General features: G+C 39.0%; 1 long non-coding RNA gene across 2 annotated transcripts in view; it reads left to right on the top strand.

The window, feature by feature from the left end:
* LOC132654209 (uncharacterized) overlaps positions 1–9,526 on the top strand; it is a 113,571-nt gene extending 104,045 nt beyond the window's left edge. For both annotated transcript variants that reach the window (XR_009591855.1, XR_009591854.1), the window contains 3 exons: positions 520–1,557; positions 7,712–7,754; positions 8,353–9,526. This is a non-coding gene — a long non-coding RNA (uncharacterized LOC132654209). The remainder of the gene's footprint in view (positions 1–519; positions 1,558–7,711; positions 7,755–8,352) is intronic.
* The last annotated feature ends 7,967 nt before the right edge of the window (positions 9,527–17,493 follow it).

Below are 17,493 nucleotides of genomic sequence, written 5' to 3'. Positions count from 1 at the left end.
CATTTTATAAAATTTAAAAAATTAAAATTTATTCATGTAACAATTAATACCTGTACAAGATTTAGTTTTGCTACCTTGCATTCTAGAGAAGCTGCACGCCATATTATAGATCATTGTTTGGCTCCATTTGTTATTCTTGGCATGCCACACCAAATTAAGACTGATAATGGAACAGCTTATACCAATAAGCCCTTTCAATTTTTTTTGTAAAAAAATTAAATATTAAGCATATAACAGGTATTCCTTATAATCCCATGGGCCAACGCATGGTTATACATGCCCATGCCACCATTAAGATATATTTACAAAAGACAAAAAAGGGGGAATTATGTCCTCCTTGTTCATGCAGAGCTCAATTTAAATTTTTTAACTTTGGACAAACATGGAAAATCTGCAGCTAAACATTTTTGGCACCCTAAAACCTCCATGGTTAAATGGAGAGACCCCTTGAATAATACATGTCATAGACCCAACCCCATTTTAATTTGGGGATGAGGATATGTTTGTGTGTTTTTGCAGGTTAAAGATGCTGCTTGGTGGCTGCCAGAGAGACTGGTGCAACAAGTGGATTACTTCAAGGAACAAGATCATTCTCCAAGTGACAATATTGCTGATCCTGCTGCAGCTGATTCATCCAGTGAAGGCTAAATTACACTTTTAGGCCTTAGTACCCAATCCCCCTCTTGGTCTCCCTGTACATGTTTGCACACCTTTGTTTAGCTGGTCTGGTACTATTCATCTTTGTCATTGCCAGAGGTGTCCACTTAGCTCAACAGCACCAAGCTAGATTTATTGCCATTGAAACAGTAGCATGCTATGTCTCCCTCGCCCCAGGTAGGGGCTTAGCTTGCCCAGCTCAAACTTCAGCTTTAACCTCTTCTTTCCTGTGTGATGGCCCGGTTAGTCAATGACAGGTTCTGGGTGATCAGATATTTATCAACCTAAGACACGGAAATCCCCCATAAGCGGGATTCTCCCATGATGGGTCAGATATTTATTGGGAATCACTCCCACCTAAGACAGGCATGGTCACTTTGTTTTAATTCGAAAGGGAGGAATTATGGCAGCCTTTTTGGAGTTAATGGCAAATTTGGAGTTAATGGCATCTGAGCAGTGGAATTCAGCCTCTTAGCTTTGGCTATTTTCCAAAGTCCAGTTTCTCATGAACTGACCTTGTTGGTCCTACAGCAGACTGCTCTGACCCTGAGAAACTCTGTGCAACCATAGTAATCAGACAGCAGGTTCTGTGTAACCTTGAGTGAGCTCTCCTATGTTTTGACCAAGTAAAGCTCCTACATGAGAAACTGCTTGCACTTTTTTGCCTACTTAAGTGTTAACCTGACATCCATTAAATCGACACCTGGATCAGCATGTAGACTTGGTGTCCTTCTCTGTGTCACCTTGTCTCTCTCTTTCCCAGCCCTCTCTCAGGTGGTATTCAGGTGTCACTGCTAGTCGGTGATAAAAAAGAAAGGTTAAAATTGGCTTAAACCAAGGAAAGAGGCTGAATGAGACATTTAAACCCTCCCCCCCACAAAGAAAGGATCATGACAGCTGGTGAGTTTTACGAAATATTAATGGAATAATTAATGTCAATCATTCAAAAATTCTTCCAAAGAAAGCAGTCTTTCTTTAGCATCCAAAAATCAAATAATGCAATATTACATGATTGCCTTGGCTGATGCAGAAAACTGACAGAATCCAAAATCCATTTCTAATTAAAAAAATAAAATAAAATGAAGGTTAACTTTCCTATTGTGTGATAAAAAGCACCCACAAATTTCCACTATTGACTTTATGATGAAAATCTAGACATTTTTCTTCAAAATCAGTATCAATAACAACACAGCAATGATACTCATACTCTTCAAAAATCACAGTAGATGCTCTACCTGAGTAATCCAGTAGGAAAAAACTAAAAGCAATTTATTTATTTATTACAATTTATTCACTTTGTATCTCCTCTGCAGGGCCCTGCCTCTTTTCTCCCTGTCCCACCCACCCTTCCTCTTCTCCCTCTATGTCCTTTCTGTAGTTCCCTGATAGGGGAGGACCCTTCTAACTGATCCTAGCTTATCAGGTCTCAACAAGGCTGGCTTCATCATCTTCCTTTGTGGCCTGGAAAGGCTACATCACCCAGGAGGGAGGTGATTAAAGAGCCAACCACTGAGTTCATGTCAGAGACAGCTCCTCTACCCCTTATTAGGGAACCCGCTTGGGAACTGAGCAACCAATGGACTTCCTTTGAACAGGGGGTCTAGGTCTTCTCCATGCATGGTCCTTACTTGGAGTATGGGTCTCTGCAGGGCCCCTGGGCCCAGATATTTTGGCTCTGTTGTTCTCCTTGTAGAGTTCCTGTCCCCTCCAGATCTTTCTATCTCTTTCTTCTTCTATAAGGATTCTGTCACTCTGTTCAACATTTGGCTATGAATCTCTGTATCTCCTTCAATACTCTGGTACGTAGAGTCTTTCAGAGGTCTCCTGTGGAATGCTCCTGTTCTGTTCCTTGTCTTTTCCTACTTCTGAAATCTATCCTGTTTTGCCTTCTGAATGAGGATTAAGCATCTTCCCTAGGGTCCTCCTTGGAGTTTAGCTTCTTTAGGACTATAGATTTTAGTATGTTTATCCTATATTTATCCTATATTTTAGTATGTTTATCCTATATTAATATCCACTTATAAGTGAGTATATACTATATGTGTGTTTCTGCTGCTTGCTTACCTACTCAGGATGATCTTTTCTAGTTCCCACCATTTGCCTGAATATTTCATGGTTTCCTTGTTTTTATAGTAACAAACTATAGCATTTATATTTATTGTGTGTATTCCTTAAACTGATATAAAATAAAACAATAAAATACTTTCATTACTGTAGCATCTCCTATTAACCAGGGAATGACTAGAATTTTAAAAAGCATTTGCAAAGTAAATTGAGCCACTATAGGATATAAATGGGAAAATCAAGTCATTGACAGTACCCTTTAGAGAAGATAAATATGTATATTTCATGATTTGGAACCAATTTGGCATAATTTTTAAGTAAAGTTAATATAAAGCTAATTTGTATCAAATTTTACTTACTAGTTTGTAATTACTGTCCTTAGAAACACTTAAAGGAATAGAACTATTTGAAAAAGATACTGTTTGTGAAAATACACTTTGAGAGCCAAAATCTTTGAGTTATTAAGCAGAGCTAATAGAACAAAGAAAGACACTTTAGCAAAACAGCTTTTAATTATTATTATTTTATTTGTAATTATGTGTGTCTGTGTTCTCAAAGTCCAGAAAAGGGTTTGAGATCCCCAGATTCTGGAGCTACAGGTAGTCAAGCTTGCATTTTGGGAACTGAGTTCAGGTCCTCTGCCAGAGCTGTATGATCCTTGCCCACTGAACCATTGACCCGGTGGTCCCTTAACTGCATATTTTAATATCTGTTTATCTTTAATCCAAAACTTAATTTTAAAGTGAATTTGTTTTACATACTGGATAAAATTTTATCATTTAAAAAGTTAAGTTTATGGTTCTGATAAATATATTCTTACTTTTTATCATCCCAAGATCATGTAAATTTATGAATGTGAACTAGTGTTGCTATGATGCATAGTTTTACAACTAAAAGTGGTAAACATAATAAGATATATGTTTGTGATGTACACGACATATCATTTTGATAAATTGTTCTCTTCATTGATGTCTACTGGTCTTCTTTGTCTCTTCTGACCAGTTTGGCTTGAAGTTTGCTATTTCAGATGTGAGAATATCTATCAGTTTTTGATTATAGTTTCCATTTGCTTGATCAATTGATTTACAACCTTTGACTCAATACAAAGGTGTATCAGCAAATAAGAACTAGAGCTTCTACATCATCCAGATATATCACTGTGATCCTCAAAGTCACCACATTACAGAGGCCTTTTACACCCATGCTTTTTGCAGGACTATTCATTTATGGAATATGCCATGAAAGTAGAAGGGAAACTAGGAACAAGAATATGAAAGGAAAAAACAATAGTGGGAGGGAAAAACATAGATAAAGGGGAAGGAGAAAAAGAAGAAATGGGAGGGATGGAGTAAATGTGTTCCAAACATACAGTATACTTGAAAGAAGTTATTTATAAAACCCAACATTATGCACAATGAATATGTATCAGTAAAAATATCTTAAATCTTGCCTACACTGCTAAAACACAAATCTAGCAAGGTAAACATTGTACATATCATAGAGAACTCTATGAATGAAAAAAAAATAACTGTTTTAGGATTAATATGGTATTCTAGAGATGTGCTGAAAAAAACATTTTGTGTTGAAAGTGACTATTAATATTTACTATGGATTTATCTTCTGGTAAAGCTTGCTGTTAATCCTAAACAGCTGTATAACCAAATCACCACACAGAGACTGAGTTTATTTAGTTACCTAGAACACAATGCTGGGTAATAGTTACTCCCTCCTAAACCTCCAAGCCCTCATAGTTTCCTAACATTTAGATTTCCCATTATACTTGCTTTTTTGTGAAATACTATGTCCAGTCCATCTCCACGTAGTTCCAAGATCTCACCTCCAGCCCTCTCTCCTCACACTCATTTCCTGCCCTCTAGCTCCTCCCCTCTTTCCTGTCCTCTGGCTCCTCCCAGCTCAACATTGTGTCTAGTTGCTTTATTTTGGCCTGTTTATACAGAGTTGAGACAGTATGCTCAGAATGAGTATCACAATGCAGTATCCTGACTGAAACCAGAGAGTTGGGGGGGTGGGGAAATCAGCATTTGAATGAACAAGGGTAAGGTGTATACATTTCAAAAGAACATTATACCAACACTTTTGACTTTCTGATTATTACAATTTTATGTCAGCATGCATATTTGTTTCTTCTAGAATCATTTATATGTAAATACATATGTATACACACATTTTTTTCTCTTTTCCTCCCTCCTTCCCACCCTTCCTCCCTCTCTCCTTTTTTTCTTACACCCAGATACCATTTCTGCTTTCTCATCTCCTCCCAGTCTCTCCCCACTACTTTGCTTTCCCACTGTCACAGATCCACTGCTCTGTTTCTTTTCAGAAAAGAGCAGGTCTCCTGTGGATACCAAGCATGGCATATCAAATTGTGGTAAGACTAGGCACCTCATTTGTGTTGAGGCAGGATGAGGAATCCCAGTAGGAGGGAAGGGTCCCAAAAGCAGGCAAAAGAGTCAAAGAAAGACAATCCCTGCTTCCACTGTTTTGAGTCCCACAAAAGGACCAAGTTACACACTGTAATATATTCAGAGGGCCAAGGTCAGTCCTTTGCAGGGTCTCCAGTTGTTGGTTCAATTTCTGTGATTCTCTATGAACCCATGTTGGTTAATTCTGTGGGGTTTGTGTGTGTGTGTGTGTGTGTGTGTGTTTGACCCCTCTGGCTCTTAAATCCCTCCTTCCATCTTCTGCAGATTACCCTGAGCTTTGTCTAATGTTTGGCTGTTTGGAAGCATCTGTTTCCACCAGTTGACTGGTGAAACCTCTCTGATGACAACTGGGCTATGATCCAATCTATGAGTATAGCAGAATATCACTAGGAATACTTTTCTATCCTAGGTCTCTGGGCTATCTAGACTCTGTCCTGGACCTCCAGGAAGTGTCAGGCATGTGTTCCATCTCATTGCATGGGTCTTAAGATGAACCAGTCACTGGTTGTCCACTCCACCATTTTCTGCACTATCTTTACCTCAGCACATCTTTCTAGCAGGACAAATTTTAGGACAAATTGTATGGTTGGGTTGATGTCCCAACCCCTCCACTAGAGTCTTGCCTGTTTACAGGAGATGGCCATTTTAGGCTCCCTGTCTTCATTGCTGGGATTCTTAGGTAGGGTCACTCTTATGTACCTGGGAGTCTCCCTTGCATTAGGTTTCCAGCTCATCCCAGAGATGCCCTCCTCATTCCTGTTGTCTCGCCCAGCACTCGCTTACTCTCTCCTCCCCTCAACTGATTCCTCCTGTTCCCAACTCCATCCACTCCCAGTCGACCCTCAAAATCTATTCTATTTCCTCTTTCCAGGAAAATCCTTGTGTTCCCCCTTTAAGCATTCCTTATTACTTAGCTTCTTTGGGTCTGTGGACTGTAACATGATTGTCTTTTACTTCCAGCTAATACCCACTTATAAGGCAGTATGTACCATATTTGACTTTCTGGATCTGGATTGCCTAACTTCAGATGATTTTTTTTCTAGTTCCATCTTTTTGCCTAAACATTTCATGATGTCACTTAAAATTTTTATTAATTACACTTTATTCACATTGTATCCCTCCTGTAGCACCCTCCCCTCTCCCCTCTCAGTCCTGTCCTTCCTCCACCCTCTGCATGCAAGCCCCTCACCAAATCCACTGATAGGGGAGGTCTTCTTTTCCTTCCTTCTGATCCTAGTCTATTAGGTCTCATCAGGAGTGGCTGCATTGTCTTCCTCTGTGGCCTGGCAAGGCTGCTCCCCCCTCAGAGGGAGGTGATCAAAGAGCAGGGAAATCAGTCCATGTCAGAGATAGTCCCTGTTCCCATTACTATGGAACCCACTTGGATGCTGAACTTTCATGAGGTACAACTGTGCAGGAGTTCTAGGTTATCTCCATGTATGCTACTTGGTTAGAGTATCAGTCTCAGGAAAGATGCCTGTGCTCAGATTTTTTGGTTCTGTTGCTCTCCTTGTGGGGCTTCTGTCCTCTCTAGGTCTGACTATTTCCCACTTCTTTCATAAGATTCACTGCATTCTGCCCAAAAGTCTCCGCATCTGCTTTGATAGTCTGCAGGGCAGAGCCTTTCAGAGGCCCTCTGTGGCAGGCTCCTAATTTGTTTCCTGTTTTCTCCTTCTTCTGATGTGTATTGCCTTTACTATGTTTAGATATGTGCCTTGTACCCCTGATCTTTCCAATACTTTAAACATGAATGGATGTTGGATTTTGTTAAATGCTTTTTCAGAACTTAAGGAGATTATCATGTGGTTTTTTTTCTTTCAGTTTGCTGATATGGTGGATCACATTGATGGATTTCTGTATATTGAACAACCCCTGCATACTGGGATGAAGCTTCCTTGGTCATAGTGGATGATATCTTTGATGTGTGCTTAGATTCGGTTTGCAAGTATTTTCTTGAGTATTTTTGCATCAATGTTCATGAGGGAGATTGTCCTGAAAGTCTCTTTCTTTGTTGGGTCTTTGTGAGGTTAAGGTACCAAGGTGACTGTGGCTTCATAGAATGAGTTTGGTAGTGTTTCTTCTGTTTCTATTTTGCCAAATAGTTTGAACAGTATTGGTGTTAACTCTTTTGAAGTTTTGGTAGAATTCTGTGCTGAAACCATCTGGCCCTGGGCTTTTTTTTTTTTTTTGCATGGGAGACTTTTGATGACAGCTTCTATTTCCTTAGGTGATATAGGACTATATAATTGGTTTACCTGGTCTTGATTCAGCTTTGGCATGTAGAATCAGTCAAAAACATTGTTCATTTCATTTAGATTTTCTAATTTTCTGGCATATAGACATTATGTCCCCCATTATGTCCTCCTTGTTCATCCAGAACTCAATTTAAAAATTTTAACTTTGGACAAACATGGCAAGTCTGCAGCTAATCATTTTTTGCACCCTAAAACCTCCATGGTTAAATGGAGGGACCCCTTGACTAATACATGTCATGGACCGACCCCATTTTAATTTGGGGACAAGGTTATGTTTGTGTTTTTTTGCAGGTTAAAGATTCGCTTGATGGTTCCGCCTTCCACCTTCCTGATGGTGAGTGCTCTCTGTCACAAACAACTCCACATTTGGCTAAGGCTGAGGATCTGGCTTGCTTCCATGTATGTGGACCTATCTGCATTGCCCATGTGGCACCCTGGGGATGGCTACCCAGAGGCTATTTAAGCTGTGGGCTGGCTTTCCCCAGGGTCAGATGATTGTTCAAGGTTCCTGAATAAACAGCATTGAAAAAAAAAAGAACATGAATGTGTGCAATGAAGAACTGAGGCTTTGTTCTCATCATTCCTTTCTTTCCTGGACTAACCATAGTCAACCTTCTAGAGGGCTTACCCATGTGATATCTACCTTCTGAAGTATTGCTATTGCCAGGTGTAAAGGTGTGCATGTGTGTATGCCCATGCCACCATTAAGATATATTTACAAAAGACAAAAAAGGGGGAATTATGTCCTCCTTGTTCATGCAGAGCTCAATTTAAATTTTTTAACTTTGGACAAACATGGAAAATCTGCAGCTAAACATTTTTGGCACCCTAAAACCTCCATGGTTAAATGGAGAGACCCCTTGAATAATACATGTCATAGACCCAACCCCATTTTAATTTGGGGATGAGGATATGTTTGTGTGTTTTTGCAGGTTAAAGATGCTGCTTGGTGGCTGCCAGAGAGACTGGTGCAACAAGTGGATTACTTCAAGGAACAAGATCATTCTCCAAGTGACAATATTGCTGATCCTGCTGCAGCTGATTCATCCAGTGAAGGCTAAATTACACTTTTAGGCCTTAGTACCCAATCCCCCTCTTGGTCTCCCTGTACATGTTAGCACAATTTTGTTTGGCTGGTCCGGTACTATTCATCTTTGTCATTGCCAGAGGTGTCCACTTAGCTCAACAGCACCAAGCTAGATTTATTGCCATTGAAACAGTAGCATGCTATGTCTCCCTCGCCCCAGGTAGGGGCTTAGCTTGCCCAGCTCAAACTTCAGCTTTAACCTCTTCTTTCCTGTGTGATGGCCCGGTTAGTCAATGACAGGTTCTGGGTGATCAGATATTTATCAACCTAAGACACGGAAATCCCCCATAAGCGGGATTCTCCCATGATGGGTCAGATATTTATTGGGAATCACTCCCACCTAAGACAGGCATGGTCACTTTGTTTTAATTCGAAAGGGAGGAATTATGGCAGCCTTTTTGGAGTTAATGGCAAATTTGGAGTTGATGGCATCTGAGTGGTAGAATTCGGCCTCTTGGCTTTGGCTATTTTCCAAAGTCCAGTTTCTCATAAACTAACCTTGTTGGTCCTACAGCAGACTGCTCTGACCCTGAGAAACTCTGTGCAACCACAGTAACCAGACAGTAGGTTCTGTGTAACCTTGAGTGAGCTCTCCTATGTTTTGACCAAGTAAAGCTCCTACATGAGAAACTGCTTGCACTTTTTTGCCTACTTAAGTGTTAACCTGACGTCCATCAAATAGACACCTGGATCAGCATGTAGACTTGGTGTCCTCTGTCTCTGTCTCTGTCTCTGTCTCTCTCTCTCTGTCTCTCTCTCTCTTTCTCTATTTCTCTCTCTCTCTCTCTCTCTCTCTCTCTCTCTCTCTCTCTCTCTCTCCCTCCCAGCCCTCTCTCAGGTGGTATTCAGGTGTCACTGCTGGCTGGTGACAGTTTCTGATTTTGTTGATGTGAATAGTTACTCTCTGGCTTTTACTTAGTTTGGCTAAGGGTTTGTCTATCTTTTTGATTTTCTCAAAGAACCAGCTCTTGATTTCATTGATTCTTTGCATTGTTTTATTTGTTTCTAATTTATTGATTTCAGCCCTGAGTTTGATTATTTCCAGCCATCTACTCCTCTTTGGTGTGTCTGCTTCTTCTTTTTCTAGGGCTTTTAAGTGAGCCATCAAGTTGTTTGCATGAGATGTTTTGAATTTCTTCTTGAAGGGACTTAGTGCTATAAACTTTCCTCTTAGCACTGCTTTCATTGCGTCCCACAAGTTTGGGTATGTTTTACCTTCATTTTCATTGAATTCTAGGAAGTCTTGATTTTCTTTCTTTATTTCTTTATACTCAGCTGTCATTGAGTTGTAAGTTTTTCAGTTTCCTTGTATGTGTAAGCTTTTTGTTATTTCTGTTGTCTTTGAGATCCAACTTTAGTCCATGTTGGTCAGATAGGATACATGGGATTATTTAAATCTTTTTGTATCTGTTGACTTGGTTTGTGACCAACTATATGGTCTATTTTGGAGAAGGTTCCATGAGGTTCTGAGAAGAAGGTAAATTCTTTTGTGTTTGGGTGAAAGGTTCTGCAGACATCTGTTAGGCCCATTTGATTCATGACCCCTGTTAGAGTCATTGTTTCTTTGTTTAATTTATGTTTTGTTGACCTGTCCTTTTTTGAAAGTGGGGTGTTGTAGTCTCCCACTCTTAATGTGCTGGGATCTATGTGTGGTTTCATTTTTATTAATGTTTCTTTTACAAATGTGAGTGCTCTTGTGTTTGGGGCATAGATGTTCAGAATTGTGGTGTCTTCTTGGTGTAGTTTTCCTTTGATGAGTATGAAATGACCTTCTCCATCTCTTTTGATTAATTTTGGATGAAAATCTATTTTATTAGATGTTAGAGTGGCTATTCCTGCTTGCTTCTTGGGTCCATTTGCTTGAAAAGCCATCTTCCAGCCCTTTACTCTCAGGTAATGTCTATCTTTGTGACTTAGGTGCGTTTCTTGTATGCAATAGATTGTTGGGTCTCATTCACGTCTCCATTATGTTAGTCTGTATCTTTTTACTGGAGAGTTGATTCCATTGATGTTAAGGGAGATTAATGACCAGTGGCTGTTAGATGCTTTGATTTTGCTGTTGGCTATGGTAGTGTGTTTGTATGCTTGGCTAATTTTAGTTTTGCTCTAGTGAGGTTAATTGTTTACTGTGTTTTCTTGAATGTAGTTAGTTTTCCTGGGTTCTATTTTTCCTTCTAGTATCTTCTATAATGCTGTATTTGTGGGTAGGTATTGTTTGGATTTGTTTTTGTCATTGAATATCTTGTTTTCTCCATCTATGATGACTGAGAGTTTTGCTGGATATATTAGGCTCGGCTGACATCTGTGTTCTCTTAGGGTCTGCATGATATGTGTCCAGGTTCTTTTGACTTTCATAGTCTCTGTTGAGAAGTCAGGTGTGATTCTGATGGGTTTGCCAGTTTATTTTACTTGACCTTTTTCCTCTGCTGCTTTTAGTATTTTTTTCTTTGTTCTGTATACTTACTGTTTTGATTATTATGTGGTGGGAGGATTTTCTTTTCTGGTATAATTTATTAGGTGTTCTGTAGGCCTCTTGTATTCTTGTAGGCCTCGCCTTTAAGTTGGGAATATTTTCTTCAATGATTTTGTTGAAGATATTTTCTGGGCCTTGCAGGAGTGAATATTCCTTTTCCTCTATTCCTCTTATTCTTAGGTTTTCTCTCTTCATATTGTCTTAGATTTCTTGGATGATCTGTGTCAAGAATTTTTTTGTATTTAACATTTTCTTTAATAGATACATCAATGTCTTCCATTGTATCTTCTGTACCTGGCATTCTTTCTTCCATCTCTTGTAGTCTGTTGGTTATGCCTACCTCTGTAGTTCCTGTTTTCTTCCCTAAATTCTTCCTCTCCATGATTTCCTCCATTTGTGTTTAATTTAATTTTTTCAATTCTATCTTCAGATCTTGAGTTTTGTTTATTTCCTTCACATGTCTGATTGTATTTTCCCATTTTTCCTTTAGGTCCCTTGACTATTTGTTTGAACATTCCTCTGTTTCTTTTATTTCTTTCAATGACTTAGTTATTTCTTCTCTGAAATCCACAATCGGTTTGGATGCATCTTCCCATATTTCTTCATGGATGGCCATAATCTTTTTTATTTTATCTTCCTCTAATTCTTTATGTATTTTATTTGTTTCCTGTATTATCCTCTTCATCAGCATAGATGTAAATTCATCTTTTTGAATTTCAATTATGCTGGGGAGTCCAGGGCTGCTTGCCCCTGGATGGCTGGGTTCTGGGGATGCCATATTGCTCTGTCTTTTGTTGGTTGAGCTTTTACACTGACCTCTACCTGTTGGGCTATTTTAGCTGTTGGTTCTTAGTTTCTGGTGCTTCCTGGAATCCTGGGGTAAGGAGAATCCTCTTGGCAGGAAGATGATTTTTCCTGAAGGTGGCCTCCTTTGCTTTTTGTGTATGGTCACTGTATGGACAGTGTTTTTCAGAAATTGCCACTGTTCACCTCATGCGTATAGCTGTGGTCTTTGTTAGTCATGGAGGCTCTCCTCTTACTCGTAGAAGTCTTAGAGATAGCTGCGCTGCTGCTGAGTTTCTCGTTCTGAATTTAGTGAGCTGCTGCCATTGTTATACTGTTTTCCTGGTACAGCCCTCTCGAAGAGCCTGCCAATTTCTTAGCTGTTGGGTTTTCCCCCAACAGGGAAACTCAGTCTGGTACCTTGGGGCACACAGTTTTGTCTGGGAAGGTGAGTCGAGCACACAACAAGTCTCTGGGTCAGAGGCTGGGTACTCTTCTCTGCTCTGGGCCTGAGACTGTGTGCCCAGGTCTGGATGGCTGGGGGTCCCATTCTGATCTGGATGCTGTGTGCCCCATACTGGGCAGGTTTCTGTGAGCCCCATTCTGGGCCAAAGGCTGTGCATTCCTCTTTGTGGTGGCAACCAAGGGCTCTGCTTTGGGTCAGAGACTGGGAGTCTGCTCTGGGCTGGAAACTGTGTCCTGGTTCTAGGATGGTGGCTGGGGGGCCACTCTGGTATGAGGTTCTGTGCCCCTCTCTGGGCTAGCAACTAAAGGCTACTCTCTGGCCAGAGGCTGTGCACCCAGGTCTGGGATGGTGGTTTGGGGTGCAGCTCTGGGCCCGAGGCTGTATGCTCTGATCTGAGCCAGTGGCTGTGCACCCTCCAGTCCCCAGGACCTTTTCCAGGGATAGACTGGATGACCTGAGGTCAGTCCCAATTGAATTCCACACCGTAGGATTTCCTCTCAACTGGCAATCACAAACGCTGTTATTTTAGGTCCCGGAGTCTCTTGATCGCTGTGCTGACACTGCTGTCCTCCTCCTCAGACACAGTGTCCTCCCAGTGCCGCCATCTTGTTTCTTCCATGATGTCATTTTTTAAACTGCTGAGTAATACTCCATTGTGTAAGTGTACCTTATTTTTTTTATTTATTCTTTGGTTGAGAAATATCAAGGTTGTTTCCAGTTTCTGCTGATTATAAAAAAAACGTGCTGTGAACAACCAAGTAAGTATCTTTTGGTAGCATGTAGCATCCTTTGTTTATACAGCCAGGAGAGGAATCTTGATGTAGATGAATTTATATATATATATATATATATATATATATATATATATATATATATATATTTAGAATCTGCTATATTGATTTGCAAAGTAGCTGTCCTAGTTTGTGTTCCCACCAACAGTGGAGGAGTGTTACCCTTGCTCCACATCCTTGCCAGCATGTGCTATCACTTGTGGTTTTTATCTTAACCATTCCAACAGTGTAAGATGGTATCTCAGAGTATTTTAATTTGTATTTCCCAGATGGTTAAAGATGTTGAACATTTCTTTAGTGTTTCTCAGCCCTTTGAGATTCCTCTATTGAGAGTTTTTAGATCAGTACTCCATTTTTTAATTGGATTATTTGGTTTCTTGACCTCTAGTTTCTTGATTTCTTTATATACATTTGGGTATTAGCCCTCTGTCACATGTGGAGTTGGTGAAAGTCTTTTACCATACTGTATACTTCCATTTTGTCCTATTGATGGTGTTCTTTTCAGTACAGAAGCTTTGAATTTCATTAATTAATTGTTGATCTTAGTTCCTGGACTATTGGCGTGCTGTTCAGTAAGTTGTCTCCTGTGTCAATGAGTTCAAGACTATTCCCCACTTTCTTTATTAGATTTAGTGTATCTGGTTTTATGTTGAGCTTTTTGATCTACTTGAACTGAAGTTTTGTGCAGGGTGATATTTCCATTCTTCTACATGCAGACATCCAGTTAGAACACCGCCATTTGTTGAAGGTGCTTTCTTTCTTTTTTTTTCCCATTGTGTAATTTTTATCTCATTGTCAAAAACCAAGTGTCCAGAGGCCTTCTGTGGTAGGCTCCTGTCCTGTTACTTGTTTTCTTCTACTTCCAATGTCCATCCCATTTGTCTTTCTAAGAAAGACTCTACCTAGTAGTGTATCAAAGCAGATGCTGAGACTCATAACCAAACCTTTGGCAGAGTACAGGGAATCATATGAAAGAAGGGGGAGTTTGTATGACCTGGAGAGGACAGGAACTTCACAAGTACCAAAAAATCTGGGCACAGGGGTCTTTTATGGGACTGTATCTTCAACCAAGGACCATGTATGGATATAACCTAGAACCCCTGTTCAGATATAGCCCATGGTAGCTCAGTATCCATGTGGGTTACCCTAGAAAGGGGAACAGGGATTATTTCTGACATGAACTCAATGGCTGGCTCTTTGACCTTCCCACCTCACCCAAGGGAGGAATGGCCTTGCTAGGCCACAGAGGAGGACATTAACCCAGTCTTGAAGATACCTGATATGCTAGGGTCAGATGGAAGGGGAGAAGGACCCCCTTGAAAAGGGGCAGGAAGGAGATGAGGGAGGGAGGGTGAGATTGGGAGGAAATGAGGGAGTGGGCTACAGCTGGGATACAAAGTTAACAAAATGTAAGTAATATTAAAAAAAGAAAGAAAAGAATAAAGAAAACATTTTAAGGATTAAAAAAAAAGTGTCCATAGGTGTGTGCAATTACGTCTGGGTCTTTGATTGCATTCCATTCCATTGATCAACCTGTCTGTTTTTATGCCAATGCCATGATTTTATTACTATTACTCTGTAGTACAGCTTGAAATTAGGGATGCTGATACCTCCAGAAGTTATTCTATTGTACAGAACTGTTTTAGCTTGAGGTTTTTGTTCTTTCACATGAAGTTGCGTATTGTTCTTTCAAGGTCTGTAAAGAATTGTGTTGGAATTTTGATGGGTGTTATATTGAACCTGCAGATTGCTTTTAAAAACATCTTAAGATGAACATTTTAGTATGTTAATTTTAATGATCTTTGCGTGTGGAATATCTTTCTATCTTATGATATCTCCTCCAATTTCTTCAAAGACTTGAAGTTCTTTTCATACAAGTCTTTCACTTGCTTGGTTAGAATTACATCAAGATCTTTTATATTATTTGTGGCTGTTGTGAATGGTGTTATTATTATTATTCTTTTCTCAGTTCATTTATCATTTCTATATAGGAGGGCTACTGATTTTTATTTTTTAGTTAATTTTTCATCCTGCCACTTCACTGAAGGTGTTTATCAGATGTAGGATTTCTCTTGTAGAATTTTGGGGGTTGTTTGATTATAATATTATATCATCTGCAAATAGTGATACTTTGACTTCTCCCTTTCCAATTTATATCCCTTTGATCTCCTTTAGTTTTCTTAGTGCTCCAGCTAGAACTTCAGGTACTATATCATATAGATACATAAAGAGTGGACAGCCTTGTCTTGTTCCCGATACTAATGGAATTAATTTGGGTTTATTTCCATTTAATTTGGTGTTGTATACAGGCATACTGTATATTGCCTGTATTATATTCGGGTATGCTCCTTGTGTCCCTGAGCTCTTTTATATAAAGGGGTGTTGGATTTGTCAATGGCTTTTTCACCATTTAATAAGATGTTGTTTTGTTTTTTCCCTTTCAGTTTGTCTACATGGTGGATTACATTGACAGATTTCTGTATATTGAACTAGCCCTGCATCTCTGGGATGAAGCCTACTTGATCATTGTGGATGATCTTTCTCATATGTTCTTGGATTCAGTTTGTAAGTATTTTATTGGGTATTTTTGCGTCTATGTTCATGAAGGGAATTTTTGTGTAGTTTCCTCTCTTTATTGAGTTTTTGTGTGGTTTGGATTAGTGTGACTGTGATCTCATAAAATAAATTTGGCAATGTTCTCTCTGCTTCTACTTTGTGAATAATTTGAGGAGTGTTGGTATTAGTTTTGCTTGAAAGTCTTGTAGAATTCTGTGCTAAAACTCTATGGCTCTGTGCTTTTTATGTTTGGGAGATATTAATGACTGCTTCTATATCCTTAGGGGTTATAGGGCTATTTAAATTGTTTATCTGATCTTAATTAACTTTGTAAATAGTGTCTATCAAGAACATTGTACATTTTTTTTAGATTTTCCAGTTTTATGGAGTATAGGTTTTTGAACTATCATCTAATGATTCTTTGGATTTCCTCTGTGCCTGTTTTTAAGTCCCCCATTTCACTTTTTAATTTGTTTATATGAATACTGTCTTTCTGCCTTTAGTTAGTTTGACTATGGGTTTGTTTATCTTGTTGACTTTCCCACAGATTTTCATTGATTATTTGTATTGTTCTTTGTTTCTATTTTGTTGGTTTCAGTCCTGTTTGATTGTTTCCTGCCATTTATTCTTGGGTGTGTCTGCTTCTTTTTATTCTAGAGCTTTCATTAGTAGCTAGTATGAGAGCTCTCCAATTTTTTATGAAGGCATTTAGTGCTATAAAATTTTCTCTTAGCATAGCTTTGATTGTGTCCCGTTAGTTTGGGTATGTTGTATATTCATTTTCATCGAATTCTAGGAAGTCATTAATTTCTTTCTTATTTTTTCCACCCAGGGGAGTGTTCATTACAGTAGAGAATTGTTCAGTTTCCTTGAGTTTGTAGACTTTTTATTATATCTTTTTTGTTGTTGAAATAGAGTTTTAATCCATGGTGGTCTGACAAGATACATGGGGTTATTTACTTTTTCTAGTGTATGTTGAGACTTGCCTTGTGAACAGGTATGTGTTGGTTCCAAGAAGTGCTGAAAAGAAGGTGTGTGTGTGTGTGTGTGTGTGTGTGTGTGTGTTTGGGTGAAATGTTCTATAGATATCTTTTAGGTTTATTTATCATTATTTATCTGTTCAATTTCTGTCTGGATTACTTGTCCATTGATGAGTGTGGGTGCTGAATTCTTCCACTATGAATGTGTGGGGTTCGAATCATTATTTAAACTTTATTATGCTTCTTTTATAAATGTTGGTGCCCTTGCATTTGGGGTATGGACGTTTAGAATTGAGATGTCATTTGGTGGAATTTTCCTTTGGTAAGTATAAACTATCTTTCTTTTGGTTTATTTTGTTTTGAAGTCTGTTTTGTTAGATATAAAAATAGTTATACCACCTTGCTTCTTGAGTCCATTTGCTTGGAAAATTTCTTCAGCCCTCTTTTCTGAGGCAATGTTTATCTTTGATGTTGATGTGTGATTCTTGTATACAACATAATGATGGATCTTGTTTTAGCATCCATTCTGTTACCCTGTGTCTTTTTATTGAGGAATTAAGTCCATTGATGTTGAGAGATATTAATAAACAATGCTTATTAATTTCTGTTATTTTGATGTTGTGGTGGTGATTGTGTATTTTTGTGTATATGTGCATGTGTGTGTATGCTTCCCTTCTTCTGTTTTTGCTACTGTAAAATTATTTATTGTCTGTGTTTTCTTGGGTCTAATTAACCTGTTTGGGTTTGATTACCTTCTGTAGAGCTGGATTTGTGGCTAAACATTGCTTAAATTTAATTTTGTCATAGAATATCTTATTTTTTTCATCTATGGTGACTGAAAATTTTGCTGGGTATGATAGTCTGGGCTGGCATGTGTGGTCTCTTAGAGTCTGATATCCTGTCTCTTCTGGCTATTAACTCTCTGTTGTGAAGTCGA

Source organism: Meriones unguiculatus, chromosome 5 (assembly GCF_030254825.1).
Source record: "Meriones unguiculatus strain TT.TT164.6M chromosome 5, Bangor_MerUng_6.1, whole genome shotgun sequence".
NCBI lineage: Eukaryota > Metazoa > Chordata > Mammalia > Rodentia > Muridae > Meriones > Meriones unguiculatus.
Note: the sequence above shows the minus strand (reverse complement) of the source record. Positions and strands in the feature narration are given on the sequence as shown.